The sequence below is a fragment of the Zalophus californianus genome, chromosome 10 (genome assembly GCF_009762305.2).
Source record: "Zalophus californianus isolate mZalCal1 chromosome 10, mZalCal1.pri.v2, whole genome shotgun sequence".
Taxonomy (NCBI): domain Eukaryota; kingdom Metazoa; phylum Chordata; class Mammalia; order Carnivora; family Otariidae; genus Zalophus; species Zalophus californianus.
Window position 1 is genome coordinate 63,142,614 of NC_045604.1, and position 17,861 is coordinate 63,160,474.

The following is a 17,861-nucleotide window of genomic DNA, read 5'->3' on the forward strand; positions in this document are numbered from 1 at the left end:
TAACATCAAGTCAGCTGGGCAATACAGTCTTGTATCCTGGGGTGGGTGTAAAGGGGTGAGGGCGTGCAAATGGATTTAGTGAATAAGTAGCCAATCTCTGCTATACTGAACATCTACTGTATATTCTAATTAATTCTTACTTAACTACCTTGGATTACGAGGGACACATGAGAAACAAAAGCAACTGCTCAACTAAAAATGATTAACGTGCTAAATTTTATATATATTCACCACAAGGAAGGAAGAGAGAAAGGAAGGAAGGGGGAAGGAGAGAAGGAAGGCAGGAAGGCAGGCAGGAAGTATCTACCACTAAGGAACTTTTTTAAAAATGTTTTTTGGTAAGACACACACACACACCAGGCCAAAAATCATATTTCATTAATAAAAAGTACTAAATCAAAGATGAGCAAGTGTCAGATATCACTGAAAGAGAGTAAGTGCAACTTCATGTGCTTGACTACATTACAGAGAGTTCTAAGGTTTTCATCCTCAATAGGGTCTCAACCTGACATGGCCTACTTGCGCTGGTCTAAAAGATGTGAGGAGAAAAAAAACAGACCTGGTAATATCACAATATTGCCTTAAAACAGGAGTTTAACCAGTTAAAGAGATACTCTCCTCAAATACACGTATCTTTTAAAATTATACACTAATAACAGTCATTGAGTGTTAATGCAATTTGGGACAAATCAAAATACAGTCATCACTTGTCTTTTTTTCTTTTTTAACATCTTCCTAGCTCACAGTATATCTCTCAGAAAAAATAAGCATACAAACCATTCTTTCAAAGTATGTGCTATAACACATTCCATTGGCAAACCGGGCTACCAAGGATAAATAATACTTTCACAATTCCTTTCTCACTGTTTCTTACATCATGGAGAGAAAAAGAAATTAATAACCCTATAAAATTTATTATTTCACTGTAATCCAATCCTACCCTAGCCTACCTTCTTAAAGAAGGTATCTATATAAAATACGCATAGAATCAAAGGCTGGGTCAGTGCTACTGGATAATGCTTGCTTTCTGTGGCTCCTGAACAAGAAACATCAGAGGTGAGATTACCCTACAAATAACTGTTTTCTTAAAGATAGAACAAACACGGGCATTATGATATGCTTCCGTTTTTATACCAGATTTGAATCTCTTCATATTACATAATAAAAATCTCTAAAAGAGCCAAGCATAAAATATTCCAAATAATTTCCAAAGACATTTTGGAAATGAATATATTTTTATTATGTTTTGGAAGTGAATACATTTTAATTTTACAGTCACTGAAATTTACACAGCTTCAAAGGTCACAGCAGGTGTTATGTTATTCTCATGAACAAAATGTTTAACATTGAGAACAATGCATATATTTTGACACATCTGCTGAACTCATGTTGCAAGTGTGCTTACACTTGAACTTATAAAAGAAACACACTATAATACAAAACTTTAGAAAAAGATATATAAATGGAAGTAGAAAAGAACTTAAATTTACTTTATAATTCCATCAAAGCAGTTCCATCTAATTTTTTTATATTCCTAAAATATATTCTATGCATGCTTTTGAGTTCATGCATATGAATAAAATGCTACAGAGAAAACAATATATTACCAAAATTTGTTTTGCAAAAGGCAATCCCCAATCACAAGACATCTTTTCCAGTGACCAAAGCCTTTAAATAAAGTCAGAGGACCCTCACGTCACACAGAGAGAGTCAACACATTCTTTCATTGAACAAGATGAGCAGATTCCAAACTGGAGCAGGCTGGATGAGAATTCCTTGTCCAATCCCCACCGGAAAAGGAAAAATCCTTCCTAAATGCAGAAAACTGAAGCAAAGATTCGTGTTTTCAAGAAAGTATCAATTAACTCAGAAAAAGAAATTTCATGACAAATCCTACCTCAAATATGTAACACAAAAACAAATCACTATAGATACTTTGTCTAAGAAGTAATTAATTAATCTTTCTCCAGAAATGGATGAAAGAAAGCCAGGTACTCTCTTAAAATTATCAAAGCTACTTTTCATTTAACATTTCCCATTTTTACTTAAAATATTCAAAGTGAAATCGTTGATGTGTATCTGTTGTCCTTTTTTATAAATACATCAGTTTACAAGTGGTGATAAGGTCTGAAAGACAATTTATAAAAATGACTAGATGTTGTTATAGTCAAAATAAACAAATCATAAATATCTGACCCAGCTCTTACCAGGTCCTTTAATTAAGAAGCATTATTGCAAAGCAGCTAAAAACTCAATCCTGATATAAGGAAAATAAAGTTGGCTGGCATCGGAGAGTATTTTGAAGTGCTTTCTGAATACCTCAGTCTCACACTCAAATCAGAAGCATCTGTCCGCCAACTGTCAAGATAATGTCTAGCCTAGGAGTTTTCCTGAATTCATCACTATTCATAGATGCCTGTCACTATTCAAAAAAAAAGGGGGGGGGTTAAAAAAAAGCCATACTTTCAAAGCTATTTCCTTTTTCTATATGTCACAGTCAAGGTATAAATACAGAATTTATCACTTTGAACCTAGCTGACTTTGACTCAACTGACCCTCCACCTCGTTATCTGAGAATGCAAGTTAAATGTTCTCAGAATTCTCGACAAGTCACTGGATCACGTTAATACTGCCCACTTTACGTAATTACTGAATTCAAGGATCTGAGCCCTACACTCAAAGCCTCCACCTCACCATTACTTTCACAACCAGATACGAGACAAAAGCACAGTCCGGCTACCAGCCCCTAAGGAAAATGGCGCAACAGCACACGGCACAATAAAGTACTTGTACTGGCTGCTTCTTCGATGATACTACAAAGTTCAAGTTAAATGCAGCTGTCTCTCTCAAGAACCTTCATTTAAAATTGATTCCTATAAAATGTACACCCTTTTTTCCCAAGTCAGATACAACGAATCATACACATAAAGAGTCCTCAAATTATAAAGAAATGCTTTTCTGGGCCATTGTCCCAGTGCTGTGTGAGACGGGAGGTCCTGAAATGAAAAAGTCTACATACACCCAAGAAATAACGGAGACAATACAAGGCAGGCAAAATCAAGGAAAATTTAGGGGGGGAAAAACCAGTAGAAATGAGAACGGTTAAGACTACTCCTCACTGACTGCTCGGTTGTCCTATTTTCCACTTCACATGGTAACAGAATCAGTTGGCTATATCTCTATTTTTAGTTATATATAAACCCACATACATCAGTGAACTATTATATGAACAAATAAGTAATCAAGATCAAAAACTGAGAATCAATAAAGAAGTCAGTTTCCTTCCAAAGACATAATTTCTTAAGCACAAAAATGAGGAAAAATTTTTACATTATAAAACTTACTGTATCCCAAACTTAGTTATATTTTGACATAATTATGTATTAAGAAACATCTTAAACTGAGCTACATTTTCTTACTGTTTTCCATCATAATTTAAGCGAATAAGGCCTACATTTTAGTGTAAATATGAATTACCAGAGTACTTAATGCAAATGTAGCCATCTTGCAGGATACCAAACCTAGAAATCTTAATTCCCATTTCTGAAAAACTACATTTTTTATAAGTATCCCACAGGATTCGAAAGCAGGTGGAGGGGCACCTAGATGGCTCAGTCTATTGGGCATCTGACTCTTGGTTTCTGCTCAGGTCATGATCTCAAGGTTGTGAGATGGAGCCCCGCCTCAGACTCTGCACTCAATGGGGAGACTGCTTGAGATTCCCTCTCTCCTTCTCCCTTTGCCCCTCCCCCCTCATATATACAAATCTTTAAAAAATAAATAGAAAGCACGTGGATTATAAATTACCCTTTAAGAAATATTAAGTGCTAAATTTCTAATGGGAGATGACAGATATTTAAATTTTAAATTAAAATCCATCCTTCATTCATCAAATCACTGGTCAACAAAAACTTACAAGGTGATGGAGGGAGAAAAATAACTAAAAGGCAACTAACTATCCTAAACTGCCCTCGGATATGGACAGGGAAAGCAGGTACACAAGGAACAAAACCATGATCGTTACAATTACATAAGAAAAGTCCTGACAAGGGGCTGGCGGAGTTCCAGGAAGGAGAATTCACTTTCACTGGGGCACAGGGGAAACTGGGCAAAGTGATGACAGCAGAGCTAACCCTGAAGGACTACTGGGCGGGATCTTACCACCTGACCAAGAGTGAGGAAAGTACAGGAGCCCCCTGTCTCAGGGGGTATGTGCTAACACTTGAACCTCAGGAGGTGCCGAACCCTCTACATACGATGTTTTTCCCCTACACACACACCTGTGATAAAGTTTAATTTACAAACGAGGCACAGTAAGAGATTAAAACAATAATAATGAAATAGAACAACTGTGCCAATAACTGTAGTAAAAGTCCTACAAATGGGGTCTCTCCCTTGCTCTCCAACTCTCTTACTTCTCCCTGTGATGATGTGAGATGTGATGTGAGATGACAAAACGCCTATGGGATCAGAGGAAGTGAGCCAAATGACGTCTGATGCGGCGGGAGGCTACTGCTGACCTTCCAGTTCAGGAGGAGGACCATTGGCTTCACAACTGCGGGAAACCGAAACCGTGACAAGCAAACCACCGATAAGGGGGCACTGCTGTACCCCGGGAGGGGAAGGAGCTATCTGCGAAGGGGTAGGGAAAAGAAATTACATGCGCTCTCCCGGCTGGACAAAGTGCAGCGATCTCAGCTGTTCTTCTGTCTCTACTTCAAAGATGAGAATAGTACAATCCAGCAAGGACAATGCCTGCTGCACACAGCGACTGGCGAGGGCTTGGGAGCAGGGATGTGAAGCACAGAAATTAGGGCCTCAGTGGCACTGAGTCAAAGAAAAGAACACGTGTCTTTCGTTCTAAAGGCTACTTTGCCTCTTTCAATATACAGCTCAAATATATGTAATTCTTCCAAAACATCAGTGCCAAGAAAAATCAGTGAAAATGGTAATGTCTTATGAGATTTGAGTATATTAATGAAGAGGATACATATGCCACATATATGTGGCTGTAAGATGTCACACTGGTTCAAAACGAATAAGCAACACGCCAGTACACTTTTCACAAGGAGTAGCTAAAAGTACACATGGAAATGTGATTATGAGCATTCCACTCATTTACCAAGCACTTAGTGGAAGACGGGAAGGCTACTGTCTTTTTTAAAAGGTTATACTGCTCATAAAGGCTTAAACATAGGGCAGATTTGGAGCTTAACACCTCTACCATTTACGCTGGTGGGTACTAATGGTCCTTTCAAGTCTATTCTGATGATTCTGTTACTGAGCGCTATAACGGATCTTAAGTTTGATCCATCTAGAGTTCCAACCATGAGATAACCTTCTCCCCAGTGTGAAGACCAAATCCACTTAATCTTATGAAAGGTAGATAATAAAAGAACAAGACTGATTAGATATGTGCTCGAGGACACTTAACTAAATCCCAGCGATAACATGAGAAAAATTCCCTGGATAAAGTCAGTTTTTTTTTTTTTTTCATCTACCGAACAAAGCATGGTCAGTACCATTTGACCTACCTACCAGATGTAAAACTGTTTTAACATATAAGTGAACTCAACTAAAGGAGAGAATAACCTAAAAACATAGTAAATATTTAATATGGTCTTTGAGCAATACCTAAGCTTGGCTTTTATGATAACGTGTAACAGTAATTTCTTAAAATAACAGACAATTCTCATGAAAAACTTCAGTTACTCAACTTATCAACCAACATTCTCTCAACAAAGAGAAAGTTCTTTATCTAAGGACAAGTGCTCAGTCCCACGGCCATATGAGAGTTGTCAAAACAACATAAAAAAAAAATGGACCAAGGGTATAAGATGTGAAATTCTAAATGGATCAAAATGCGCAAATTCAAAGTCAAAGGTGTCTTCTTTTATGGTCTGCACAGCCCTTAGAAACCAAAGCAACTTCATGAAAGAGCAGGTGATTTGGTAGAGCTGGGGACAGAGTGCAAAAAGGAATTTATTTTATCCAAACACCTGGCATCCTTCAACAAATCTATCCATACAAAATCAAAATAAGGAGGATAAACTTCTGCCAATCCCATGCTCTCTAAGCAGGTGCACAGGTGACCCAGCCACGGCTCCCTGCCTGAGCCGAGGGAAGAGATGTCAGCCCTGCAGGAAAACCTGCCTCCTGCCATGGGGGCCCCACTCAGTCCTTCAACAGATTCCTTCCACACCCCTAGGTTAGGATAGAAAATGAGCAACCCACACAAGTTTAAGTGTTTCTGGTGAATGTGAACACATTAACATTTAAAAGGAGCCCAACCTACATAATATGCACTGAGGCTGAATACACACTACCGGTCACACTCAGGACAAGGCAGCTCAACCTGACATCTGTTATGGAAGGAAAAACTATGGGCAGACAACAGACAACATTTCATCCTGGGGTTAGTCTTCATAAATCAGCCTACAATATCAAGGTTTATTATTGTAAGGATTTGTCCTTATTTGTAGTCTATAGGTTGAAACATACAAAGCTGAAAACTCTAGTCTTCTTGAAACAATACGTGAAGGATTAGGACTCATGACACCAAGTTTCACATCCTCTTGGTCTACAGAAAAGGAACCTCTACCCTCCCATTTCAAAGAATTTCTAGTTAAAAAAAAAAAAGTAGACCCAAGACAATGAAACATCATAAAGATTCTATCAGTATCAACTCTCAAATATTTAGATCTGAACCTGACCTGAGTTAAAATAATACTAATAAAAATAAGAGCATTGTCATGCTGATTTGATGGTTACTTGTAAGGGAATACTGACATTTTGTAAGAATCGACCTGTGCGGCACTCACGGTATCTCTGTAAACTAAGTGAAACATCACCAGTACAAGAGCTTAAAGCAAAATGTAATCCTAATGACATGAGTGGCCTAACAGAAACCACATCCAACTTAGATACTGAAGACTGCAACTATCGACTCCCTAGACAACTTACTATCTACATGAATAGGATGTGCCTGACTATTGCAGGACAGCTTGGCCCAGGCACAGGGTCGGGCTGTTCATTACAGCCACTTCCTGAAACACCCATCAACTATTCCATGGAAAGTATCAAGGGTCTGGTCTCTGAGGTTTTTTCAATCCTTTATTGTTGTATAATGATCTTTATATAATACACACACACACACACACACACACACACACACACACACACCTATATCAACCTACCTTAAACAAAACTTTGGTCCTCAATACACACCAACCTTGCCTTCTTCCTTCCAAGACACGCCAAAGCTCTGTCCAGGTGGTGCTCTCCCTCACTGCAGTAAGCAATAAACTCAGTTTTGTCTTATCAATGCATTGTGAGGCAGATAGTTGGAAAGTCAGCATTTGATACTATGCCAATTACATATTTTAATTATTTCAGATAAAAAATGTAAAGAGTTTTTGAGAACTTTTAGCTTGCTAATGCAGCCCAGGAGCCATTGTGAATTTGGATTATAAAACTTTTTTTACCTAAAACTTGACAAGAATGGTGAGGACTAGACAGGCAATCACAATGTTCTTTTAGAAACTGTTCTGGTCATATGTTGTCAGTTCTTCAAGGTGCCAAAGGGTAACCAGTTGAAAGAAAACTCAAATCGTAAAGCTTTCTGAGATTAATGAGTTTAAAGCACATATCCTTAAAATTACAAACCCATTTACAGTCCACAGACTTTAAGGCAGGAGTCAAATGCCAGACTTTCCGGGAGAGGAAGGGAGTTCTTGGGGAGAAAAGCACCTAAGGAGTCTAGCTTTCTCTGGAGAAAGAGCCGTAGGTGGAGGCAGGAGGCCTTCTGATACCTAGGCCTCAGGCAGAGTTTCAAAAGCCAATGAAAAAGGGAATGGCCAATGAGTTAGAAGAAGCAAAGATGAGAAAGTGTTTCAAGAAGGACCAGTTGCTAACTGTGCTGAATGATATTAAGAAGCAGAAGAGGAGCCGAAAAAATGTCCACTGGATTGGGAAAGACCAACATCATTCCGTGATTCTGATGAGGGCCTTTTTAGGAAAGTAGTAAGAAACGTACGTAGCCTGGAGTAGTCTAGAAGTAGAACGGTAACCGCGAGGCGAGAGTCCAGATTGGCGGTACAGACAAAGTATTCAAGAAAGTGTATTAAAAAGGGAAGCAGGAATAGAGGTGGGAGCTGGGATGGGTAGCAGGTGTCAAAGGAGGGCTTTTCTTTTTCAGATGGAAGGTACAGGATCATGTGGATGACGAGAGAGGGGGGGTCCTGTGATGCAAGAGAGGGGTGAGAGAATTGAGAAGTCTCAAGAGAAGATGAAGAGGGACAGAACTCAAAGAACGAGGGAAAAAAACAGCACACGCGCTGAGCTTAAACCTCAGAATATGGCAGGAATACACACCAGTACGACCTTTCCAGGTCAAGCACTTTATACATTACAATGAGCCATGAAAATAACTATCTTTGAACCAGTGATTTCACTTGTAAAATTCTATTTAAAAAAAAATCCAGGAATGAATGATCTTAACTATGTAATGAGGAAGGAGAACTATTACATTATGATATAAAATGCTTAGGAAAAGCCCTTAACAACATGGGAAAATGTTTATAGTGTTAAAAGAAAAAAGGATATAAAATTCCAAATGTTGGATTTCAAATACATACAAATATGTGTATAGACAAAAGATGAAAGAAACATAAAATATGAATAACTTAACTCTGGGGATGTAAAGATTATAAAAGATTTTAATTTTCTTCTTTACAGATATTTTTAAAAATTTTCCCCCAATGAATGGGTCATTTCATTTATTTTTATTTTACTTTTTAAAAGATTTTATTTATTTATTTGGGGGGGGAGAGAGAACACAAGCATGGGGAGGGGCAGAGGGAGAAGCAGGCTTCCCGCTGAGCAGGGAGCCTGATGTGGGGCTCGATCCCAGGACCCTGGGACCATGACCTGAGCTGAAGGCAGAACTTTAACCTACTGAGCCACCCAGGCACCCCTGAATGGGTCATTTTAAATACTAGAATTAATCATTTTGTTTTCACCTTGTCTATATTTTCAGTGTCTTCCCTTCTACTTACTCTTTCCTAACATCATTGCATACTTATGTTCAAAACCATCCTGGGGTTATATTTATATAACGTCACAACTTGTACGTCACTGTCTGGGCATTAAAAGCAATCCAGCACAAGCCGGAATGAAAGCAGAGGAGCGCACTGCCCACTGCAGCTGCACACGGGGCTGGAGGGGCTGTTGGTGTTCCCCAAAGCCCACACCTTCAAGTTCAACATCGTGACAGTATCAGCAATGGTAAAGGCCAAAGAGAACAGTCTCCAAGGATGTAGAGACCATTTGCTCTGATATAACAGCAAGAACTGAGGGGGCAAGAGAAGGGGGAAGGGGCAAGACCCACGTGACCCTTCTTGAATGATCCATCTCAGTAGGGCAGTGGTGACATCTGTGAGCCAAAGCTTCCTCCACGCACGCCGCCAAGGAAGCAGGCAGCCCCAGACTTGGGAGACTCGCAGCCACAGATATTCACAAGTCAGGATAGAGAAATTATTATTTACCCCCACACACACTTCAGGCAAAGAGTGTTCTGTGAAGAAAAAGAGAAAAAAGAAGGCACCAGAAGTAGAACACTGAAAGATAATTTTGACACAGCCAGAGTCTCAGCTCATGGAATGATGACATTTTAAACCCAGGGCTCCTTCCTCTTTTTAGAGTAAGGTCTCTCAAGTCTATAATTTTAGCCCCTTTGTTTACTATCTGTGCAACCTCGGACCATCTACCTCACGTTTTACTTCGTATTTCAGGATTCTTCTATTTCATTTCAAGAGTGTAATACTTGACCTGTGGAGTAATTAAGAGGATGAAATGAAATAAAATGTGGAAAACATTTAGTGAAAAGCTTGATACATAATTACAGTTTTCAGATTTTTAGTTTTCTTCTCCAATTTCATTTACCACCTTCACAATTTTTGCCATCTCAATATGCCAATTGTATTATCTATTTAATATGCTCCACTATGTACGTGCACATATATTTTTCCTAAATAGATTTAGCTTCCCCTTAACAATACTACCTACTAGTAGGCTGACTATGGAAAAAGACAATGGCCAGATTATATGTGACAACAGAACTCTGCTCCCCAACCTCTGCAACCAGCCTGGGGAGACAATATCACAAGCTCTGCAGCAATCTGCCCGGAACAGTCAAGACTTGGCCGATTCCCAAATTTCTGCCCCTGCATCCAGCTGCAACCAACTAGAAAAGGCTAAATATGCTCCCCCAACCAATCACGTAAGATGCCCACCTCCCCACACCAACAACCGCCCATCAGGGCACACCTGCAGCCTTCCCTGTTCTTACTATGGAACTTTCCTATTTCCTACTCTTTGACCGGCCTTTGAGTCCCGGGTAAGCTAAGGTGGCTGACTCCCTATGCTATGCAAATTCTGAGTAAATGGTCTCTGTTTGTTTTCATCTGGGGGTAGACTGTTGAGTTCCACACCAGAAAAGGACAGGTCTGATAAACTAGTCCTATTCTAATATATAAAAATAAATATTTATAAAATGTAAAACTCCCCCTACACACCACCTAAATAATCAACTGTTATACTTTGGGAAATGCTGCACTTGGATTATATAGACAGGACTGTCAACCACCTGTAGGAGGTCAACTAACTATAACCTCCAGGGGACATAAAGTTAACAAGCTTCCTTTCTAATCTACATAAAAAGTGTCTTCTTGATTAATAACTTCTAAATCAGAATCTCTGGAGTCTCGTGGTGCTACCAGAATATTCTGTGCTGGGAAGAAAGCCTCTGTTAGACCGCTAGAAGGCTAGGTTAGTGAGTGAGCACCTGTCCACTCTTTACAGGGCTCAGGCAGGGGAGCCCGCATGCAGTCAGGTGTGGCAGGGAGCAGGAAAAGAAAATGATTACCACAGACTAACAACTTCCACGGAAGGCCATCTGCAAGGCCGGAGACCCCTGTCTGCACCCGTAGCTCAGTGCAAAGTTTGAGGTCTAAATATTCCTACAACAATGGGATGCTAAGCTAGAACATTAGAAAATGAGAGAACATCTTCTGTTTCTCTGCTTACAGGGAAGATTTGTTCGTCTTAAACTTGTCTTTTTTCTAATTGGTCTAAAATGCTCCAGTGTGGACTGAGCTTGGCTGTCCAATAAGCTTAAATATTTCTCAATCTCTGGGTTTACATAATATGCCAAATATGTTTTTAAGTAACGACCCCAAACTCTAGTTGGTCTAGAAATTTGCTACACAACTCCTCGGGGGTGACTCTAAAGAACTGTTGTATAACTGACACTGGTTCGTTTCAAAAGAACAAGATGAGCCTGTGTACTGAGAAATAAAAACTCAAGTTCAGAAAAATCAAAAATACCAATGAATGAACAAGTACCCTCAAAGCTAGATGGTAACGCAACTATTGTTATGTGCTCTTGCCAATCAGCATTGTTATGGTTTGACAAAGAATCCAGTGCACCAGACTGTAGCTAATTATGTATATTCAAGTGATTAGCAAGCACTTGTTGCCTCTTTCACACCACCCTCCAAACAGCAGTCTTTGAGAGGAGAATAGACTGCAAATGTATTGAGAGAACACTGTTAATCCTTTGGGGAGAACATAAATGTAAACAGGACGACTCTACATCAAGGTGCTTTGACAACAACAATCATCTGCATAAACACATGCTCAACAACAAACAGGTGTTCTATTTCACAACTCGCACCCATTTGATGCTTTCAAGTAAGCATTATGCACAAACTGTTAGAAGTACTTTGAAACCAGCTGCAATTACTATAATTAGCTGCTTTCCTATACTTTGTTTCCTTTTACCTGTTCCTCCCAAGCTATGCCAGCTCACACACCCTAAGTAAAGTGAGGAACGTTTCAGGGCTTTCACTCTGAAGGTATAGAAAGGGGAGAGACCAGGGTCAACTTCCACTAATTTAACCGGAACCCTCTGTAGAACACCCCAACCAAAAATACTAAAGCAAAACTCAAACTTTTGTTTTAAAGCTACATTAATGAGACAAGAGATCATTCTTTTTCAAAAGCTGTTCATATTTTTGACTCAGAAGAGGCCCAAATTACTGTAGTAAGGGGAAGTATTCTACAGTCCATCAATTAAAGAATAAATAATACGTCAAGCCATGACACAGCAGTTAAAAGGCATGACCTAGGACGGCCACAGTGATAACTATGTAGTATGAATAGAGCACGCAAACACAACACTGAGTGAAAAGAAGGAAATTTCGGAATGCCAAGAAGTAAAGGCTAATCATCACAAAATGTATGGAGTAACCAAATCATTATCTACATACTGAACTATAAACATCCTTCTAAAATCAGGATATCTGGGCGCCTGGGTGACTCAGTCATTTAAGCATCTGCCTTCGGCTCAGGTCATGATCCCACGGTCCTGGAATGGGGTCCTGAGTCGGGCTCCCTGCTCAGCAGGGAGTCTGCTTCTCCCTCTCCCTCTGCCCTGCTTGTGTGCTCACTCTCTCTCTCAAATAAAGAAAATCTTTAAAAAATATATATATATCAGGATTTCCAAACATGAATAAAAAAAACATAGAAGTCACACGTGGCAGGGCTTCTCGATAGGAAAAACTGGGGAGGGCTGATGCTCCTAAACTTCAAACCAGTAAAAGATATGCTGTCAAGTCAATGTGGGTAGAGACCGTGTCAGCCCTGCATTGTCAGTGTGTCTCCTGTGCCTACCCAGCATTTCCAGCAAACGGTAAGTACTGACCAATAAAGAACTCATGAATGAATGAATGTGAGTGAGTGAATGAGTGCATAACTGAAGCTTACAAATAAACTGAAGTGCTAGAATAGTGACTGTTTAAAAAAATGTGAACCACAAAAAGGAAAAAATATAAAAAGGAACAGTAGATCATAGTATTACATTATTTTGAAATATCTGTTAAGGTGAAACTTGAAAAGCAAGCTACTCATACTGAAAAATAATTAGTAATATTATTCTATAGCCACAAAAAAGTATTTTGTTCTATTTCTCCTCATAACAATTTCCACCGTTTTTCTTCCTTATTAGAGATTACTGTGCCAGATCCAGCAACAGACTTCGGCATCTGAGTGGCTAAGTCTTATCCTCATGGTCATCATCATCACTGTTGTCCTTATTACTAGTTTTCCTAGCTACTTCCTTCCTTTTTAACTAGACTGAGTTGCAGAAGTAGATGCATGTTTGACACAACTATGTATAGAAAACAAAATCTAAATCTAATAAAAAGGGTCCAATTCTAGAAGTATCGGGAAGATGAAGAAAATAACGGTGTCTGAGATGGTGCCATGGAAAAATAAGTAGAATGACAGAATTAATCTGTGGCTGAAAATAAGTAATTCAAATACTATTTTTTTTAATTTATTTATTTGAGAGAGAGAGAAAGAGAGAGCATAAGGCGGGGAGGGGCAGAGGGGGAGAGAGAATCTCAAGCAGACTCTGTGCTGAGTGAGGAGCCTGATGCAGGGCTCGATCTTGATCTCACGACCCTGAGACTATGACCTGAGCCAAAATCAGGGACCCCAGTGATTCAAATATTAGTAAAAAGTGAATTACTTCCTTTTGCTAATGCTAAACACAAAGTATGTCCTATGTCAACAGTAAGAGCAGGGATAGGTAATTTAGAGGGGGATACATTTAATTTGGGTTATATTTAGTCTGAACTATCTGATACATATTTGTTTAAAATATACAAATGTGTAAACATACAAAAATGCAGGTACCAGACAGAAGGTTTAATGAGGGTGAAAAGTGTGTGCTGTGTCCTCAGATACCTGGGTTCAAATCCTGACTCTCCAACCTATTACCAGTGTAACCCAGATAAAGTTAATCATTCTGAAGAGATTTCTTTCACCATATAATTGGATAATAATACAATATGCCCACCACAGAAAGGTCAGAGGCTTACATGCTATCATCTGTAGAAAGCAAGCAGCACAGTGCCCAGCATGTACTGTAGTGAGTGACCAATGTGCGTTAGAAATGACAACACCAATCATCATCAGCTGTAATGGTAAACATCCAAGTTCCTAAGAACTGAGGTCAAGGAAAATGCAAAAGGCCTGGAACGTCTGCACTTGGTGCCCAGTGCAAACGAAAATGCACCAGCAAAGAATGGTACTAGAGGAGGATGAAGGAAGCACAGTCCCAGAAGAAAACGGGACGCGAGAACGAGGAAGGGGGGCACAGCTCTCCAGGTCAGAGTGTGAGTCAGGAAAACACCGGCCAGAGCAGTTGAGGTCTGAAGATACTTCCAAGGCAAAGCAAAACAAGCATGATGGAGACAGTAACAGGACAATTCTTAAAGAAATGAGGACCCTTGGAAAGTGCTCAGAGCTAAGAGAAAGAAGTGGAAGCCTGACGCCATATTGAGACCATCGAGGCATATGCCAGCTAAGAACAAAACAAAACAGAGAGAGGTACAAAGACTGCTCAAAATCCACCTCCTGTAGAAAACCTCAAAACCCACCGGATTCCATTCAGACCGGCACTTGCCACATTCTGCTACTTTCTTCCCGCCTTCCCAAAGAACACGGCCCGGGGGACCAGCAGCTCACGGCCACGTGCAGACATCTGCAGACGACATGATCAATGGCACCTTTCGAGGGCATTTGTAAGATACGATGTGAACACAGAGCAGTTGTCTCTCCGGTACCGTCTCTCATCTGTCCCTTCCACACAGACTCTCCCCAGCCCTACAGATTGCCCTTCCCTTCCAGAAAGGTCTGGATTCCATTCTGTCACACACTGGCGGGACCCCTTCCTCTAACCTGTTTTGCTTCAAAAGTCACTCTTCCTCTTCCTTCAGTCTGGGCTCTTCCTTCTTCACAGACTCCAGAAGGCCTTTCTTAACTCTGTTGTGCACAAGCTCAAGGAGCTTGGACAAGTCACTTTCTTCCTCTGTGCCTCGGCATACCCACCTGCAAGATGAGGCTACTAACGGAGCTCACCTCACGAGACTGTCGAGAACATTCAAGGACACCAGTCCCGCGAGGTGCGGGACACAGTGCTTGCCAAGTAGTCACTGCCTTAAAAAGCGCAGCTCTCTTCATTATCCCCTGACCCCAACTCTATGTGGAGAGCCCTTCCTGTACTATTATCATCATGCCTCTTTCCCTCCCACAGCATTCCCCAAGTGTGGACTCCACTGTATCTGCTAAGTGAGATGAGAAGTCGACAGAGAAAAACAGAACAGGAGAAAGAAAGGCAGGAGAAAAAAGTGGGCACTCAAGACAGGGATGAAGGGAGCAAGAGAGACACAGGGAAAGGGTACATTTCCTCAATGAGACCGTATACAATAAAGTTGAACTCCTGTTCTCAGAGCTTCCACAGTTTTCTCTTGAGCCCACAGAGGACGACTGTGTCCACTGGGGCAACTAACTGGGTGTCAGTCATGAGAGTAAGACTTTGCTTCATTTCACTTCAAAAGAAATGAAATCAAGGGTCAAAATGATTCCTCGTCCAAATCTGGGAATCAAAGTCACACACAAACACGGATCTAGGCTAAAGTAGGACACACTTGTAAATTACAAGAAGATTCTAAAACACTGAAGTACTTTGATCCCTTCAAACAAATTAGCTGTTCATTTGAAAACAACATAGAGTAGCGTTAGGACCAGAGATGAAGATAAACACGCCCAAATTGCATCAACTACATCTGCAGCCCAGAGAAGTTAAACAGCAGAAAGCAACAAAGAATAGACTCTTCACCAAAAAAGAAATGTTTGTTTTTGCAGGTTAGCTCCACCATTTTTTTCACATTTGCATCCTACTAGTTCTACTTGGTCTCCCCATTATGCAACAGTTCTTTACAATACAGCCAGCTACCCTGACAACTGGGTTCCTTTGCCAGAGTGGCTTTGTCTAAATCCTAAAGCTGCGCTTGGCTTTGCACTGAGCCCAGTGGCTGCCTGTGATCTGAATGCCAATGAAGAGTCAGACCCTGTTGTCTAACAAGCCAGAGACTAAAAGGTCTCTTTGGGGTCAACAAACTGTCTCGACTACTTTCATAAGCTTAAGAGACTGGAAAATGAAGCTAGAAATGCATCCTATTTCTTAGGAGGACAATAGGAAAAAGTATTAAGGGTCTAACATCCATCAGATACTTTTTAGAGCTTCAACTTCAAATTAGAGGGGGCCAGTAAACCTTCACATGTAAATAAAGTGCTTCTTCTTCTAATGGGAAGAAAAAGTGTAAATAAATTTCAGTTATCATATCAAATTGGAGGGCGTTTAGAGAATTTATATACTCAAAACTCTATTAAAAAAAAGAAAGAAAAAAAAAAACCTGTGTCCCAGTCCCCACTTGTCACTGATGGAGGGAGACGAATGACAAACATAAAGACGGCAAACCAGTCTTCGGCTACAATCTAAGAAATGCAAAATTACATAACTCTAAAGAACCAACTCCTAGCTAGTATCTACTTAATGGCAAATATTAAAAATGCTTTTAAAAAAATCAACAGTAGAACCAGAAAAAGTTTCAACTACATCGTTTTAGTTCAACTGTCAATGAAAAATAACACACGTTGTCTGCTTAACTTGCCATTCAGCTACTAGTCTACGTTGCCTTATATTTTAGTACTTGGAGGCTCCCTTTTTCTTCCTTACAACTAATCTTATTTAACCGGTGCCAAATTCTGTCTTTTACTTCCTGGATAGCTCTCAAATTTCTGCCTCTTACCCTGCTGCCACAAGCCTAACTCAGATCACGACGATGGCTCACCTGCATTCCTGCAAGAGCCTCCTAACTGATCCCTGGCCAGAGCCACCCAACAGATACATGACACAACCCACACGCATAACTTCCCATTTTCTCAGAGCCACTTTTAAAAATGTAGAAACAAACAGGTGACATTATTTTAAATAATATATCTTTACTTAACCAAATATATCCAAGATAGTATCACTTCAATAAATAATCAATAAAAAGAATTGAGATATTTCACATTGTTTTTTTCCAAAGCACGAATTCAATCAAAATCCAGCATGTATTTCACACCTATGGTACGTCTCAATTTAGATGTTACGTTTTCAACAGCGTAAGTGAAATGTAATCCTACCAAAACAATAAAGCGAAAGAGAAAAGATTTTATACGCTTCTGTTTTTAATTAAAGTTAAATAAAATTTCAAATCCAGTTCCTCGGCCACACCGGCCACATTTCAAGTGCTGAACAGCCACCTGCGGCTCACAGCTCCCAGGCTGGACAGCTCAGCTATGGGTCTTCAATCTGGCTCTTCCAATCCAGGCTCAGCAAGGTCAAATATGCAAACCGTTCCCATCATCTACAGCGTAAAGCCCTTTGTCCACATCTCAGTGATCTTCTGACAAACTCCACCCTGACGGCCTGCCTAGGACATGGGGTTCCCTTGTCTTTCCAGCCTCCCTGTTCCCACGTTCCCACACCGCACAGCAGGAACACTGCTCTGGCACAGAACACGCTGAGCGTCCCCCTCTGGCCTGTGCCCTTAGTTCTCCTGGACACTCTTCGTCTTCCCCACCCCTGTCGACTGGCCACCTCCAGCTTATCCTTCAGGGTGCAACTCAGGGATCACCATCTCTTCTCGGATCCCTTCCTATATGACACAAGCTCTTGGGAGGCAGGAATCATGTCACTCTTCTTCACTGCTGTACGCCTGGCACTTTGTAGGCACCCAATAAACACGGTTAATCAACAGGGAGATCGGAGCTACCTTAAGCATTCCCTCATTCAACACACGTGGCAGGAAGATAAGCATCCTCCTGCGAGTTCACTGACATGGTTTTACTCTCACTAACCAGAAATAGACTAACCACGAGAATCTATGTCAAATGAACTCTGAAAC

General features: G+C 40.4%; 1 protein-coding gene across 6 annotated transcripts in view; it reads right to left on the reverse strand.

The window, feature by feature from the left end:
• Positions 1–17,861, reverse strand: part of AKT3 (AKT serine/threonine kinase 3) — a 316,918-nt gene that overhangs the window by 208,918 nt on the left and 90,139 nt on the right. The window lies entirely within an intron of this gene.